Below are 18,677 nucleotides of genomic sequence, written 5' to 3'. Positions count from 1 at the left end.
TTAAACTTGTATTTTTGCTAGATATAAAGATAGTTCTCCTAATTTGAAATGATAAACATATATTTTAATTGTTTAAAGAAATTAAAAGAAGAGCACTGGGAAGGGAGAGGCAGAGGCATAGAGACAGAGGCAGGGGCCACCTAGTCTACACAGTGAGTTTCAGGCCAGTCAGGAGTTATCCAGAAAAAGAAAGTAAGAAAGAAAGAAAGAAAAAAAGACAGGAAGAAAGAAAGAAGAAAAGGAAGAAAGAAGGAAGGAAGGAAGGAAGAAAAGAAATTAGGAGAAATAATGACATGTGCACATCAATCCAATGTAAACAACATATAAAATACAATGACTGCATCAGGTTCCATAGTGATGCAGAGTCCGCTGTAACTGACTGCCTCCCGATTGCAATGTTGCTCTCAGATATGGATTTTGTATTTAATCACTAGAGTGTGAGTATAGGGTATGCTTTCTCCTCCATTTACACCTTCAGTCCAGTGGCCTTTGTATTGCATTGCATGCTTGACTTTAGAGATTTTCTTTTTCTGATTGTTCAAAAGTTATGAAGCTTCTTCCCTTGTGTTCTTCTGTGCTTTACTGTGTGTGACTGTTTTTTCTCTCCAAACCCTGTATCAAAAATTAATTACCATAGGAGGAAACTATAGGTTAGACCTTCAGAAGCTCAGTCTACAATAGAGTTTAGAGCTCAGCCTTGCTGTTCAGTCTACTCACTGGACTCCGCACAATGTGCGCCTTGCCCTTCATTAGTCATGTTCAATGTGTCCAAGTTTCTGGTTTAAAGAACATAAGAACTTCAGTGTTCTACACATTTATCGATTTTGATAATGCAGTCTAAGATCCCGAACTGAGCAGTCAAAACTAAAACGCCTCTTTTCCCATCTCTTCCAGTAACATATCTATTGAACCAAATTTATGCAATGCAATAAATAACAGCATACAGAATAACTCGATTTTCCCAGCATTGCTCTGTCCACAAACCCCGAGTCCAGTTGCCTCTCCTTGCATTTGTTCTACTGAAACAGACTACCACAGACTGGGAAACTTGTAATGAGTAGAAATTCAGTGATTTCTAAGGTTAAAAAGTCCAATACTTTTAAGATTGTAGAAACTGTGATGATAATACATTCAAATATGCCGCTCTTTCCTCTCATGATTTGCTATCCACCCTTCAAGGTCTTTTGGTGACTTATCCTCTAGCTTAGAAACACATTGTTTAATTGCCCTTCTCCTTTTCATAACTGGCTTTGTCTCTTTTTTAAAGCTAGAGAGCACATGCATTCCCCACTCTGCTGTGCATCCTTAGTCATTTTGCTAAAAATCCTTCCACCCATATATTTACTTGAAAACCGGGTTTTCTCTGAAAATACACTTCTTTTCATCAACCCCACTGAGTGATGCTTTTTACTCTTCTTGTTCTGGGAAGATGGCTTAGAGAGAAATGCTGACAATTTTCTGTTTCCCCAATATTTTTAATCCTAAAATAAAGAGCATGCTTTCATTAAGTTTCATGATGACCGGGTAGACTGCCATTTGCTGGTCTTTTATGGACATCAGCCTCTGTAATCTGGACCACCTTTATTCACTCTCTTTGAACTTGGAGATGTGCCTCTCAGCCTTCTTCACTCTCATCATAATCAGTTGCCATCAGCTGGGCAATTTCCACATGTAGATGACCTTTCCCACAAGCACCATTAAGACAATTTGACAGTAATGTCACCACCTTCACCCCCCCCATGTCCCTTTTCTCTACTCCATAGCCACAAAAGTATCGTGAGCCTTATCACTTGAACTACTTTACCTGAAATACTAAAATTTAAAAATGTAAGTGTCCTACTAGCCTACTATAATTGTTCCTTAGAGAGATAAGGGGTTACTGTGCTGAGAGTAAAGAGAGATGTCCCAAGAGCTTTGGCCTCTGGCAATAGGCAAAAGATCTATCTCCTTGTTTTGGTGACTTGGGCCCTCTGGGTAAGTCAATCTGTACCTATTTCTTTATTTCATCTTTCCCATCAATTATAACACTGCTGTAGGCAAGGTGGAGACAGACAGAGAATTTCCTTCTTTCCACTTCTAACACAAATTATAGTTAAATCCAACTTTCCTCCACCAACTACCATCTCTGGAGTTCTCAGTAGAGCACCGTGCCTCATGAAGGTTAATTCCAGGAACACCACCAAATTCCCTGCTCTTTGGGTCTTTTACACCTGTTCTTTTTATTTATGAAGAATTATGTTTCATTTTTCCTTCATCTTGTTACAGTCTCAAGTCCAACACTCTCATGGCTGCATTCTATTCCTTTCCTTTGCTTGACACCCTAATACCTCAACTCAGCATTTTGGTTAGTGTCCTAAAGCTCTCTTTCCTGTCCTTCACAATCACAAATGCTTCTGGATCATCTGTTCCCTTCCCAACCATCCATCTCAGCATTAGATGTATCCAGAATTTTAAATTTTGTTAGAGGCAACAAAGCAATTTTATGAATCAGTGCCAACTCTTTGGTCTCCAGATGGTTCTGAGCAGAGACCAGCAAATCTATTTCAAGGCCCTGGTTCTGTTCTCTCCCTGATTTCCTCTGTCCTTTCTAAATAGACTAATAACTTTATCCTTCCTATAACACCACTATTTCCCTTGCTTTCTAGCAGATAATTTGTTTCTCACTTGGAAGCATTTTGGCATGTTTTGTACGGCCTGTTCATTGTATACCTATGATCACAAACCTATCATATTTTAACCTATGAAAAAATGAAGCCCTTCCTTCTCCCTCTTATGTCATCAACATGTTCCATTATGACAGGGACCTATTTTCAAACTCTCACCTGAAAAATGATTCTATCTGGAGGGGTGGGATAGTAAAAGAAGTTGGTTTTTGTTGGCATCGTTTGATATTTTTTAATTGAGATGAACAAAGAGATTGTTGTAAATGTTTTTAAACTCAAAAGCTTTTCTTACAAAATAAAACAGATCTATACCCAGAAAGATATTTTTCCAAGCAAAGAGTAAAGAAGATAAAAATATTTTCTAAAAAAAAAACTGAAATAAATTGTCATCAAAAGATTTATCTTTTCATAAATGGTAAAGGTTATAGACATGAGCCCAAGGGTAGTAGGAACCTGAAAGATGGAATAAAGAACTTAAGAAATGCCAAAAATGGCCACGAAATAGAGCTAACTAATGGTTGTTTAAAATGATGGCCATACTACAGATGGCTTGTGGGACTGCTATGGACTTCCAGAACCACCACCAACAGTGCAGTGGGAGGGCTTAAAACTATTAAAACTGCTACAAAATTGTACTGAAATACATTGCTAAATGCTGTAATTTTTGGAGAAAATACCAAGGATAGGTAGCAGATTTAGCTCTTAACTAAAAAATGATTAAGAATAATATAAATAATAATAGTAATAAAAAAACAAAAGCAAAAGATGATGAAAAAAGAGTACAAACAGAAAATAACAATTTTTACCTTTATACTTAAATAAATCAATAATGACATTACATAGACCAAAAATTTCAATAAAAAAATAGATAAAAAGTAAATCAATACAGATTGAAGGTTATCGATGTACTTTACCCAAATGTTTCTAATTTGACCGAGAACCTTTGGCATTGATGGCAATTGAGAAGCTGATGTGAGCAAAGCTTTCTGCCCTGGGGCAGATGTTTACAGACTTACAAGGAGGTCTCTCTGGCATACTCTACAGGGCAAAAGTTGATCACCAGGAAGTCTTGACAGTTTGGAGGAGGACAAGTTGCATTAACTAGCCTTTATGAAACAACAAATGGACTTAGTTATATGATTAGGGAGAGCCTTATAAAGGAGGGCTCCTATCTCTCGCTATCTCTTCTATCTCTCTATTCTCTCTCTCTCTCTCTCTCTCCCCGCACCTCAGTCTCTCTCTCTCTCTCTCTCTCTCTCTCTCTCTCTCTCTCTCTCTCTCTCTCTCCCTCCCTTCATTTCTTTCTTTCTTTCTTTTTTTTTTTTTTTCAGTTTTCAAGACAGTGTTTCTCTGTGTAACAGCCATGGCTGTCCTGGAATTCACTTTGTAAACCAGGCTGGCTTCAAACAACATAGAACATTAAACCAGTTATTTAAGATTTACCAACTTCCCTGGGTATTTCTCGGGAGATATGAGTATGTATTTGGTGCACTGACTACTAAATATCTGTTTGTTTGTTTTATTTTATATCTGTGCTGTTGCTAAGAGTTATTGTTCCCCAGCTGAGGATGTGGAACGGAAGAGGGAGATTTTGTTTTCTCCCACAGCAAGAAAGTACTTTTTTACAACATATAATTTGAAACAAGTAAACATAAAGAAAGGAAAGAAATGAAAAACATGCTAGAGAAAAACAGTGTACCTCAGATAAATAGCATTAAGGTAAGAAGCATATTAAAGCCTTGGGCAGGGGGTGTTCCAAATTAACAAAGAAAACCCAATACAAGCATACAATCTAAACTTTCTGTATTCGAAATAATGGGTATCAGGATGACTTTGAAATTCATGACAATTCAAATGTTCAGCTTGTATTATAATAGGTTAAAAAGTGACATATTTACACAATAGAAGAAAATGAACAATCAAAATGCGTGGCCTACTGTTAGTTACAGAGTATGAATTTCAAAGATATAATCTGCTAAACCCAGAGCTCATGGGTGCGGAGCTGACAAACAAGCAGAGCCATTCTGTAGAAATGGAAGTCTGAGGGGTCTCTGCCCATGGGGAGGAACATCGCCTTCCTTGGTTACCAGCTGAGCTTCTGGTTGCTGCTCATATCTGTTTTCTGAAATGGACTGTGCATTCTTTTTTTTTTATATAAAGACATTTTCTCAAATATAGAGTTGGAATTGGATTTAAGAAGATAATTTAGAGTCTCCATAGAATCCAGGAACCTAAAAAGGGACCTTTGGTAGGGAATAGGAAACAACATTTTAAGGTGTAGTAGAACACAGAGGAGATGAAGGAGAAAGGGGAATAATGGGGAGCAGAGTTGGAGGCTGGGGCACAGGAAAGGGTTGGAAGAAAAAGCCATATAGACATCTGCTATTTTATAAGGTGTGTGTGTGTGTGTGTGTGTGTGTGTGTGTGTGTGTGTGTGTGTGTTCATGTAAAAGAGCTAACTGGAGTCATCCATCACAGGATGTATGCTCATCTCAGAAACCACTGGTTACCAAACAAAAGGCCCAGTACTAGGAGTGACTCTCTCCTCTTAGGCTTTTGGTCAAAGTTGTCTCAGGAACAGATAAAACAGGACAGCTTCTTGCTATTGCTCTTAGTTGCTCCCTGGAATATGATGGTGAGACAGTCTTACTAAAGGCATCATACACACTGATCACAGGACATGGAGAGATCAATGTGGTATTGACCAGGAAGCTTACTCCATGATAACTACCTTTCACATACTGGAGGGTGGTATTTAGGCAGCTGGCACGAGAAGAGTCACCAACACTCTTACCCAACTGTGAACTACAATAATTGGAAGCATGGCAACATAATGGGTGGGACAGTGGCATGAATGTTACAGGGACAAACAACTTCTTTCTGTTTGGATTTAAGCCATGCCACACAAGAGGAAGCCTGTGCTTGCTGCTATAACTCTAACCAAGAACCCATAAGTTGGGAACTCACATGCCCCAGGAAAAAGAACCTATCTTATTATGCTGCTGAATAGACATAGTTTTAAACTGCTCCTTAAATTTTTATGTCTCTATCCATAGATAGGTGAAGCTCTCATACTCCTTCAGTGAAGTATCTTTGTGAGATTGGAAATCAGTTAATACAAACTTGTGACTGGCCAAAGTGCAGAGAATCAGTATTTCTAGAGTGCCTATCCAAAAATTAGACACCTATATTACACACCTCCAAAGCTCAGAGACCATCACAGAAGAGGGTGAAGAAAGGTTATAGAGTGTCAGAAGTCAGGAAGGACCAGATGGAAGTTGTGTCTTCTGGCCATGACAGGAAGGCTGTAGCAGTAGCTGCAGACCTAGAGCCCACAAAAGACCAATCCAGTCAACATGCTGGCACGGAGTGGGGAGGAGCTTGTGAGCCTTCACCTCTAACTGAGGAGCAATGCTAATTGGTGGCTTCTGAGAAAGTGTGTTTTCTTTAGGGGTGTGGCCCCTTGTAGGTCAGCTGTGCTCTAGAGGATGGCTCCTCATCCATGAGCTTATGCGCAGTACAAATGAGACTCTATGGGTTATTTTGTTAAAAAGGAAAAAAGAGGACACAAAGTGGGGTAAAAAGGTGGTGGTAAACCTGGAGGAGTTGTAGGAGGAATTTGGGGTAAAAACGACCAAAGTAAAGTGTATGAAGTTACCAAAGAATTAATAAAAAATATTTTGTAAAAGAGGGAGGATGTTGGGAAGGATAACAGAAAATAGAATAAATTGATGTAAGCTTTATGTAGCAATATAGTTAATAAAATCTATCTCATACTCTGTGTGTGTGTGTGTGTGTGTGTGTGTGTGGTGTGTGAGAGAGAGAGAGGGAGAGAGAGAGAGAGACAGACAGACAGACAGACAGACAGACAGACAGACAGACACAGACAGAGAGAGCTTCATTGTATGGTCTTCACCACCTCAGGTTCAGATCTTTGTGGCTTTCCATTGTAAGAAACTGTAGAGCAAGATTAATCTCCCAGGAATATTTTCTTGTCTCTACTGCAGCCCTAGAGAAGCTCAGATACATGGGAAATTTTGTAGGAGTATCTCAGGAAGAAGACTCTCCATTTGACTTCTTCAGCCTAAAAATCTGACTCTCTGAGCACAACATCTTACTTCTCAATTTTAATATCAACCAAACAGGAAGAAGTTTAACATAGCTCCACAATCCTGGTTAGTCTCAACAGAAACATCAGCTATAAAGCCAACGGATGAGACAGCTGGGAGGAACGGGACAGCAGTAGAAATGGTCCTGCCATGTGTGCTGTGCTGAGATGGGCACAGCAGTCAGTCTCTCGACTAGCCTTTAAAAAGAAAAGGCACTCACTATAAAAATTTACTTCAAGAAAGTACACGAATAATCAGCAGTGCTCCACACTAACATTTAATCTTGTCCATTGCCTACCTCTAGGCCAGATCCAGAACTTGCAGGTATTCTAAAGATAGTTTTTATTCACAAAGCATTAGGAGGAAGAAAATAGATTTAACTATAAACTTGAACTCAGAGGAAAATAGCACAGGATAATACATGTAAGAAAGTTAACCGGATTTCCCATAGACATTTCCATTTTCATAAAAAATACTGTCCTCCCTCTGATTTTCTGATCTTTCTATTTATTTTCCTTTCCTTTTTCTTTTTCTGTACAAATGATAAAATTCCCACAAGCATTTCAACTGTATGCTCACTGCAGCCCTTCACCGTCAGCTGAGCACTGTATTTTAGGTATTCTTACAACAGCTCTCAGTCCATGCAAACTGATGGTTCTTTCCATTACATTTTACGGTTTGAGTTGTCATGTTTTTAAATAGACTGCTAAGCCATCAAGATATGAAATGACTTTCTCTAAGCCTATGTTAAATAATAAGCTTTGAAATAGAATCTTTGATCTAATTCCTCTGAATTTACCTTTTTTTTTTTTTTTTTTTTTTTTGCCACTCACTAGGTTATTTATATAAGGCAGTGTGCTCAGTGTCAAGATGAAAGCAAAAGACTAATCGTACACAGTCTCACTTATGTGTGTAGAGAATAGAACCACGTTTGCCAGAGATGACGAAATGAGAGCACGGGCAGTTACTGCACAAAAGGAGCAGAATTTCAGACAGAGTGGGTGTATTTTGAGATTTATTGCATAGTATTATGCCTTCACCAATTGGTGTATGTATCTGAAATAGTAGCCAAAAGAGTCAATTTCAGATAATGTCTTATCACAAAAAGAGGTACATAATCCAGAGAGGGCGTTGATTGGGTCGGCCAGTTCATTCTGTATTGCACACATACACATCAGGACACCACATTCCACTCCATTAAAATCAGAGCAACGATCTATCAATTTAAGATAATTATAACATAAGATTAAATTGATAAAATAATATTCTATATTTTTAAATCACTTGAAAATCTTGAAAGAAAAGAAAGACAAATGTAAAAACAATATTACATAACAGAGGCAAAATGTTATTGAACAGTACAGAAAAGAAGAATTGTAGAAGAAGAAAGAATTGATGAGTATGAAGGAGAAGATACTTCATGTGTTGAGTACAGTGTGCTATGACTGTCAACAATTCATATTGCTTTCTAAAATTATGTTTATCACTGTTTAATGAAACATACCTTCTAGGCTTATTTTCTTTCTAATGATTAAATCACAAAACATTTTTATAAATTTTTCATTTCAGTATCTAAAAAAATTCTGTCAATCTTTAGAGCCACATTGTTTCAAGAATATGCTATAACATACAACTTTCTGGAAATTGTTTTATCATGTGTGTGTGCATATGTGTGTGCATGGTGTGTGTGTGTGTGTGTGTGTGTGTGTGTGACGCCCCAAAGTTCAGCATTTTATTTTAATTTTTTTTATGTGTCACCTGGTTGTCATCAGTCCAGTGAAGAATTATTAATGTTACATACTCAGAAAAATAGGCAATTAATTACATGTACATAGGATGTTTTCATTTTGATCTTTGATAACATTTATACTATTATGAGTAAAATATAATAGTCAAATTAATTTTATAAACTATATTAGTTTGTGGCTTTCCCTAATAAGAATATAGAAACCATCAGAAAAACCTTTAAAAATAAAAACACAAGCCACCAAAAAATAACCCTTTGATAACACTTTCCCTCTTGTGAGCTAAAGAGGGAATTTAAATTATGGTAATTTAAATGTTACAATTTCCCTCTTGCTGTATGTATTAGCTTCCAACTACTACTATAGCAACTTACCATATACTTTTAACACAGAACATGCATAGTCTTTGTAGGTTTAGCGGTCAGAAGTATAAGAAGAATCCCATTGAACCAGAGCCTAGGTCTCTGCATCGCTGTGAGCTTCCTGGAATTTTTAGAGACCATTACCTCTTTCTTTGCCATTGCCAGGTTGTAGGTCACCACCCTTTGGGGGTTTAAATGACGCTTTCACAGGGGTCGCATATCAGAAATCCTCAGGATTTGCATTATGATGCACAACAGTAGCAAAATTACAGTTATGAAGTAGCAATGAAAGTGGTTGGAGGTCACCAGAGTGTGTGGAACTGTATGAAAGTGTTGCAGCAACAGTGAGAACCACTGTTTAGAGGCTTCCAGCATCCCCCAGCTCATAGCCTCTTTCCTTCATTTTCAAAGCAAGCAGCACAGCATTTTCAAGTCCAACTTGGATTTCCTCTTCCATTTTTCTCCATTTTAAATGATCCTAATGATTACAGTGAACCCCACGCACATAATACAGAATAACTGGCTAAGTAGGAGCCACAATTCCATGTGCAACTGAAATTTCAGTTGCCATGTGTCTTATTCATTTGTTTATTTTAATAATACCATATACCATTTATTTTAAAAAAGAAAGAAAATTAGTTTGTTTCAACTAACAGTTCTGATCCATTGTTGATCAGTTTAGTGACAGTGTGAAAGACCAGAGGCCGTTCAGGGCATCATTCATAGCAAGAGCAGTTAGAGAGAAAGTTTTTAATCTTCCAATAACTCTTACTCTATTTAAATCCATTAGGATTCACCTACTATAACGCCATCTTGTGGTCATATGTCATTCAACTTTCCTCCCAATGGTCCTGATCCAAGTTCCACAGTTATATTGAATTGCCAACTTCTTGATAGCTTATAGTAAGTATCAAATTCAACAAGAGCTTTGAAGGGGAAAGCCACGATCACACCATAGAACAACAATGTAACATACTGTGTTCTTGTGTAGAATTTGGGTGGAGAGCTTTTCCTGTATGCTAGCTACATTCATAATTCTGGTTCTACCTACCCTGCTGTGAATCTCTGGAAGATTTTTAACTAGACTCCACACTGTTGTTACTCTAAGAATTTCTTTTAATACACTCCATCTAAATGAAATTTCAATATAATAATAATAATAATAATAATATCCATATTAGTAGGCTAACATTCAAGTTCTCTATCATGGCCATAATTGTCAAAAGAGAAAAGGATTTGAGAAAGATATTGGAAAGTAAGATAAAGAAAATGAGGAAGTGAGTCTACAAGAAAACACAATAAACTCATGGACAGAATCTCTCTGTATGAGCTTTGATGTGTAAATGGTGGTCATATCAAGAGAGGGAGAGTCCTCTATTCCAGTCTTCTATTTACTATGTTAATGAACACTAAGTAAACTGAATTATGTTTATACAGACATAGAATTCATTGCATATCATCTTAAGACAGGAATCAAAAGCTATATTGTGAGGCATTCTTCTCGTAATGTATGTGTAACAGATAGTGGTTTAGGACTGCATTGCTCTTATGCAAGTGTCTTTATTGATAAATCGCTGGAAACAATTGGGCTGGCTGCTCAGGGAGGTTTGGCAGGGATCATGTCTGAGAGTGTTCTACTAATCATACTTGCACAGGAAATGAGTGTAGAAGTGTGAACAACTTTTGCCAAGTGGCCTCTGCTGTGGCCAGCTTGACCAGCAGAACATGGAAAGAGCTATATAAATTAATTAGGTTGTCAGATGACTGGTAGAGAGGGCAGGCCAGCCGACAGCAGCCTACACATTAAAGAGACTAGCGATTCTATGCACCTGGTGAGATTCTTTCTCTCTGTGTATCTAGCTGGTCTTCTGCTCTCCTCCGTCCACCCACAAGCTTCTCTGGTAGAAAAGACCTGTCACTTGGAGCCTGGCATTTGGGTAGACTGGTCATAAAAGGTATTCCCCTGCTAGACAAGCAAGGACTCAACTTCAGAGACTAGAGTCTGACAGGGTCCGCATTGATTGCTGACAGACACCCACGGGCATCATGCAGGCTAGTGGTCTGGGGGTTGACAAGGGAGTGAAAAGCATCCTACTAGGAGGGAAAAAAACCAAAATATCAAAAGAGAAGAGACATGTAAGACAGTAGCAGGGCAGGACGATCAAACCCCTTATAGGGCTGAGAATGTGGGCATCATTTAAACTTCTCCTTTATCTTCCTGTTCTGACTCCCACATAAAGTGCTCAAGGAGCCAGGGACTTCTAAAGGAATACATAGGAAAGCAGCAGCAAGAATGACTGTGACCCATAACTACCTAACGCTTAGTAATACTCCCTCGGGAACGCCTTACAGAAATCACATTAGAATACCACGATGCTCATACCAAACGATACTCGGACTGAGAAACTGAGGAGTTGAAACCTTCTCAAAGTAAACAGAGATACAAAGAATTGAGAGCCAAGATTTTGCTCAAATTCCCTCTTTCCTTCATGGATGTGTACCAGCACTAAAAAGTGAATGAGCAGGGTTTTTTTTTTTTGTTTTGTTTTGTTTTTTCCCTCTTTGTCTCTCATGTATGAGTTCACTTTTCCTGTTTGTGAATGTACAAACATGTAAATGATCTGAAAGGGATGGAACACAGGCTGCTCCTATGTTAGTATCATCATAGGAGAGGGGTTTGAGAAATATTTGGCTTTAGCATTCTAGCCATCCAAACTCCAGGGGTAGGAGAACACACACACACACACACACACACACACACACCACACTTCATTCCTTTGCTTGAAGAACTAACATCATCAATGAGAATTTCCCTTGGATTCTTGAATAGTAGTCAGTGTGTGTGTAACTGGACCATCAAATTGAGACAGAAACCCTCCTGTTGTCGCAGAGACTTCTGCTACTCAGGTTCCTCTACCGAGCAGTCACACAGGGGCTTCTCACCGCGTGGAATGACTCTGGAATCTTGTTCACAGGAGACAGGTATATAGACTTACGCCAGCTGAGAGTCCCAAGGACTTCGCCTATAATAAAGGCATTGTTTCTCTTCTGGGCCTCTGAAGTTACTCTCCCAGTGTGGAAAGGTGACCTTGAGATCTCTAGACTAGTTCATTTCTTATGCGATTTTCATATTTCCAAAGTAGCCACAGGCCCAGCCCATAGCCTTGAAGCTGAATTTCCTTTCTTTGGGGGCTGCCTTGATTTTTGCCTTTGAAGTGGAAAACCTGGGAGTGGTTATCTGCCAGGCAAGATAAGCACTCCATGGGCTTTCACAGGACGCCCAGTCCTAACAAAGGAGGGATCAGACCTCTGAGTGGGCTTTGCCAGCCACCAACTCACAGTAGAGAAGAGAGTAATCAGGCCTCTTTCCACAGAGTGCTCCAAGAGTGAATCCAATCAAATTAAAAGAAAGGCAAAGGAAGAAAAAAAAAAAAAAAAAAGAAACTGAAATAGCTTCAAAAGAGAACCCACAGCTGTAGACTTGTCTGTCAATCAGCAGGAGCCACAAGCCAATCAGAGGTGAAGTTAAAAAAAAAGAAAAAGAAAAAGAAAAGGTCGCAAAGAGAATGCATTTGAGTCAGTTGCATTCCCTGGGAGCAGAGCAAGGAAGAGAAAACTGGTCATTGGCACAGGCTGCTGAGGAAGGCTGATAATCAACTGCCACATCTAAGCACGCCATTGAAGATTGCATTTGCCCTTCTGAATCAGACCTCTCAAGCATTCTCGCCATTCAAGCTTTCACAAATTTAACTTAAGATAGTAAGCATGTGAGCCTGTGGTAGGGACATTAAGTTTAGTTATTTGTTTGACGTTTTCCCCTTCAGGTATATTTGCCCATCTAAAGCAGGTAGTTAAATATTCCATATTTCTAACTATATGGAGTTTGTACGCCAGTCTCAAAAAACAACCCCCAGCGCCAGTAGTCTTCATGGACGATGCGGCTTAGTCTGTGTCCCATAAGGACTGGGCTCATTTGGAGCAAAGGATCTGTGTAATCTGTAGTCTGGAAGGAGCTGAAGGTTTAGGGAAGCCAGGTGTGGCCATACCAAACAAACCTGATTAGCTTGCTGAAATGGAGTCATGACAAAATTCGGGGCACGCATGGGGTAGAAATGGTGACCTCCTGGCATGCGGCATCACTGGTGAGAGGCTGTAGCAGGAAGGACCCTTAGGAAAAGAGTGGAGGCCTTAACAACCATTCAAGGAGTCTCGTGCCCTCTTGGAATTGCAGAACCTGTCTGCCCCAAGGCACAATCGTAGATAGTAAGGCTGGTGACAGTTAGATCTCCAAACCAGGCCCATTCTGTGTACCTTCTGGCGTTTCAATAAGGCTGAAAAATAGCCTTTGATGGGGTCCCACACCCTACGCTGCAGAATCTGTGACTGTTGAGTTTATGTAAATGTTACTCTAAAGCTCGGATCAGTGGAGGGTCTTGAGATGGAGCCTCTGGCATGGACTGAGGGAGACATGAGGGAGAATCAGATATAGTGATACAACTGACAGATCCAAGGATAGAGGCGGGAGGAGGCAGGGAAGGGAAGGAAGTGGGTGAGGAAGGGAAGGGAGGGAAGGGGAGACAGAGACAGAGAGCAAAGTTGGTCATTACTTACTTTTTTAGAAATGGAAGAAGAGGAAAAAAGAGAAGCACATGGCAAAGAATGTCATCGGTGTCTAGAAAACGTGAAGAGACAGATTCTGCTGACCTTGGGCTTTTGAACTTCAAAAATGTGAAAGAAAATGGCTGCTGTGTGAGAGCGAAGAGTGCGTCTCTTTGGTACAGCACAATAGAAACTAATATAGGCAACTCTTAAAATAGTAATTCATGGAGAAGTTGAGGTCTCTTGCACATCATAAGCTCAACTGAGATTAAAACATTATATTTTATTACAGATATGTGCCAAAAATTATAGTTTGGGCAATCAGAGAATATTCGCTTTTACACAGATAGCATACTCTGTGACTAAATAAGAACACATCGAGTACCAGAGGTACAGTTTAGATATTCAATTCAGAAATAACAGGCAATTTTATATTGATGTCAACAGATGCTTCTGCATTTTTATCAGAAAGAAAACAAATTCGTCAAGATAATATTGCAAGAAAGATTATCAGCAAGTGCTGGTACATACCTGTGGTCACCGGCCTGGAATACAGAGAGCTTTTTACAATGATTACTCTTATCTAATATATAGGAATATATACACACATGACCCCTTTCCTGAGGAATAGGGGAGAGGGGATGGGGGAAGAGGGAGGGAGGGTGAGACCAGGAGGAGAGGAGGGATGGGGCTTTGATCAAGATGGAAAGAAAAGGAAAGGAAAGAAAGAAAGAAGCAGAAAAAAATATATGATATTACAAAACTCCATTACTTTAAAAAGTAACAGACTAAGCATGCACAGAGAGGCATGACCTTAAACAAGCCAGTGCTGAACGGATGCTCTATGGAGCAAGACTAAGCCTAGAGCATCACATCTATTACAAAATAGTACTATGTGTTCTAAATACACGTAGATGTAAAATGCCAGCGGGCTTGCTGCTGGCCTAGGGGCACAGAAATGGGAGTAAGGAGGGAATTGATTAATCATGAATGCAATTATCTCCATTTTCTCTGTCTTGGTTTCAAAATTATTTAAAAACAAAGAGAACAAGAGCAAAAAAAAGCATACAACTGGCCCGCTGTATTTTAAGATGGGAATTAAAACTATTTTCGCAGTACTGGAAAGAGACCCTTAAGCCAAATGTAATTATCTCCACTTTTTCTGTCTTGGTTTCAAAATCCTTTAAAAACAAAGAGGACAATGGTAGAAGCGTACATCACTGGCCCACCACACTCTAAGGTGGGAATTAAAACTGCTTTTGTAGTACCTGACAGAGACTTTCAGCCAAATGCAAAACCAGGGGAAATTACCACAGCCACAGTTAAGCAGTGGTAGCCTGCCACATGGGGGTGTTGCTCACTGGTGCCTCTTTAGTGATCATCACTTGAAACCTCAGTATAGGGATAACTTCCCTGCCTTTGACTGTCTCATCGCCACTCCTTTGCTTTCTAGAAATGACATTATAAAAGTGAGTTACTTAAGAAGGTGGTCAATCTGAAACTTTGGGTCTAAGTATTTTTGAATTGCACAGCAGCCTGAAAACAATTTAGTAGGTATTTTCTGTGTACTCTTGCAGGTAAGACTTGAAATTTTCCTAGTAAAGTACGAGAGAGAGAAAGAGAGAGAGAGAGAGAGAACATTTAGGAGATATCACCACACTAATCATAATGATAAAGCCCTTCACAAATCTTAAACATCTTGTAATTGTTAAACATAAAACCTAAAGAAAGTTTGCATTATTCAGGAAAAAAGAGCATCTCTTAGATTTTGAAAATCGTTTCTTTAAGAAGCAATTGCAATTTTATCAGGAGATATGCCAGGTGGGGTTATGGATATCTGAATTTGAGAATAATTAATTCGCTGTTTACCTTTATTTTATTTGTATGAAAAAGTCTATGCCTGTATCTATGTGGTCATGTCTGTTTTTGCCAATTACAAAAGGATTTTTAAAGGAAATACTGTTAGATTTGCAAAGGAGAAGTCCCTTGGATTCACACACAGAGTGAACATTGTTGATGGTACTAAGAAATTTTCAGAAATTATTTATTCAGTTTCCCTGGGAAGATCTGCAAATTGCAGATCTCTTGTTGGTCACAGGACATTTTAAACAACAACAACAACTAGATCTTTATATTGATTCCATTAATCGAGGAGTGAAAGGGGTGACGTTGGTATTCCTTCTCCTGTGGCTGAGATGTTCTCCTCCATCCCAAAGTCTCTGATATCTACCATGAAAGCCTTTGAAAATATAGAGACCAGACTGTTTGTGTGATGAGGAATAATCCTGAGACTCAGTGGTGATTTCTAGGCAGGAAAAAAAACATGTGTGTGGCTCATCATCGTTCCAGAAGCTTATTGTTGTCGTTGGCCTCTAACACACAGTTTTATAAAGTTGACTGGCACTGCAAGTGGGCGAATCCAGACAAGGCGATGGGTATAGTGTCCTCAAGACTGGCTACTTTGGTAATTCGTGGAGATGTAGTAATTTCTTGCAGCTTTTCATGCTTTGTAGAAAAGCAGATTAACTTCCCAACACAAGTTAGTTTTGTTCTCTAGTGGAGATGATTCTGCTCACAAAAATGAATCGAATTGCTCAGAAACGTATGAAAACTCCACACAGAACATCCTACCAAAAGGAAAGGTGAGTTGCCAATATTACTAGATCCTCCTCTGTCCAAGGAAATGACCCCAAGTATGATTAAGAATGAACTAAAGAGGGCTGGAGAGATGGCTTAGCAGTTAAAAGCAGTGCCTGCTCCTCCAGAGGTCCTGAGTTCAATTCCTGGCAACCACATGGTGGCTCACAACCATCTAATAATATGATCTGATGCCCTCTTCTGACATGCAGGAGAGCATGCACATAGAGCACTCATACATTAAATAAAATAAAAGAATGAACCAAAGGGAAAATCCTTTGAAAGAATTTTTTAAATTATTTTAAAAACAAGATAATAGGCTGCTTTGATTGTTGGAATTTATTCCAAAATAGTATGCTTTCTTACCTGCACAGAGTCTGTCTTTGAAGTCACCTCTCAATGGTGGCTTTTTTTCAATAGGGAATCCACACATGATGGTGTTGGTATATGCTTGACTTAATTTCTAGAATGCAACTGAATGACCCTAATTAATAGTTTGACTGAACATGAGCTTCTTTAGAACTCTTTTAATTGTTGTTTCTAAAAAACTATTATGCTTCAGTTATTTAAATCTTATTGCATATATTTAATTGGCTCTGTGTGTGTGTGTGTGTGTGTGTGTGTGTGTGTGTGTGTGTGTGTGTGTGCACATAAGAAGGTAGCTTTCCAGGGTCTGTTCTGTTCTTACACCATATGGGTTCCAGGTATTTCACCCATGTTGTCTGGCTTGGCGGAAGCATCTTCACTGGAGAGTCATACTATCAGCCTCCATACTTTAAGTTTATTGCACATATCCTGAGTAATGCCTAATGAGCATTTTTGTTTTTTTAATGTTGGAGAAATATGCAAAGATCAGCAACAGAGCACCTCTGAGCATCTTTAAGGGAAAGCAGCAGGCTAGAGAAGGAGGATTTTATAGTACACAGGGCAGAGCTCCACAATGGAGAGAAAGCTAAACTTTAAAGTGAAACTGAAGTTTTGACTTTGATTACCTTTTGAAACTGAAGCTGTGTTTGCTCATTGATCCCGGCCTGTATGAGTTGAAGTCTTCTGATGTAAATCCAACTTGAGAAGCTAAGAGTCCTGTCAGCCTGGTCAGTCAAGGGCACACGGAAGCATCAAACAACAATAGATTTGAATAGACAAGTAGAGATGAAAATATTGATGCTTTCTGACTGTAGTATTACACAGGCTGTGATTTATAAGACGACAAGTTATTATCCTTTGCTTATTGTCTTTTGAACCAGTTAACCCAAGTGAATGGCCAAACAAGAGATAAGGTCCCTTTGCTTCTTTCCCTGGGTTTAATTTGTCATATGTAAAGCACATAAAACCAGTAAAACAATCTTATCATTTAAATAATACACATTGTTAAACTATGTGTTCTTCCCAAGACATATGATCATTTGGGGAAAAAAATTAAAACTCCCTTTTACATTTTGTACATCCAAAAATGTGACCATTTACTTCTTTGCCTGTATGTTGTATTAGAAATATTTGTTTCTTTCTTTGTTCTGTTTCTTTCACATAGCCTTAGTAGACTTTACAAAGTCTGAACACTTTGTTTGCTGGCTTTGTTTTGTTTTGTTTCTGTTTCCATTTGTTTCAGTTTCTAATGATCTTTTAAAGGATGAGCTGTATAGAAGAACAGAAGAAACGTCCTACAGAGCATATATCCTTAGCATGTGGTTAAATGGCCTCTCATTATCTGTTATCGGTGTATTTGCCCAATTCCATACTCTTTCCCTTTGATTCATTTGAAAGATCTCATTTTGCATGTATTCTTTAAGGTGAAGCTATCAATGCTTGTTTGTCTCTGGACTTTCACACTCTCTCCCTCTCTTCTTTCTTTTCCCCCTGGCTCCTCCAAAGGTTTTGAGATAGAGTCTCCTGGTTTCCCTGCAACACTCTGCAGATCTCAGGCTGGTCTCCAACTCACGGAGATCTGCCAGCATCCCAAGTGCAGGAATGAAAGGTATGTGCCACCACAGCTGGCTGACTCTCAATTGTTCATGCTTCCATTTTATCAGTTTTATAAACAACAATACTCAAGCATAAAGATTTGCAGAGACCGTGGACAAGTGTTGCTGGAATGGCTTGCTCCTCAGCCTGCTTTTTTATAGCATCCAGGACCACCAGGCTTAGGGTGGCACACTCCACACTAGATGGATTCTCTCCCACATGCAGCCCTAATTAAGACAATGCCCCACAGGATTGCCTTCAGCCCAGTTGTATGGAGGCACTTTCTCAGGTCAAGTTCCTCCTTCTCTTCAAATGACTCTAGTATGTGATAAGTCAACATGGAATTAACTGGCACACCATGTGACGCAGCCAGCCAAGCTGAAGAATAGGAGAATAAAGACTACTTCTTCATGGAACCACATTGAAAATTATATCTAAAAGAATTAAGTTGAAGAAGAGGGGACTTTTTATGATGACTATACTACAGTGTTACTCAGAAACACTTCTGAATCCTTACAGTTGTGGACTACCTCTAATACTAGAACTGGTGGGATCTCACTTCATTTCACGATCTCCTTTTGAATACCATGCGTGGACTTG

Source organism: Acomys russatus, chromosome 12, assembly GCF_903995435.1.
Source record: "Acomys russatus chromosome 12, mAcoRus1.1, whole genome shotgun sequence".
NCBI classification, from domain to species: domain Eukaryota; kingdom Metazoa; phylum Chordata; class Mammalia; order Rodentia; family Muridae; genus Acomys; species Acomys russatus.
This window is presented reverse-complemented; position numbering follows the sequence as displayed.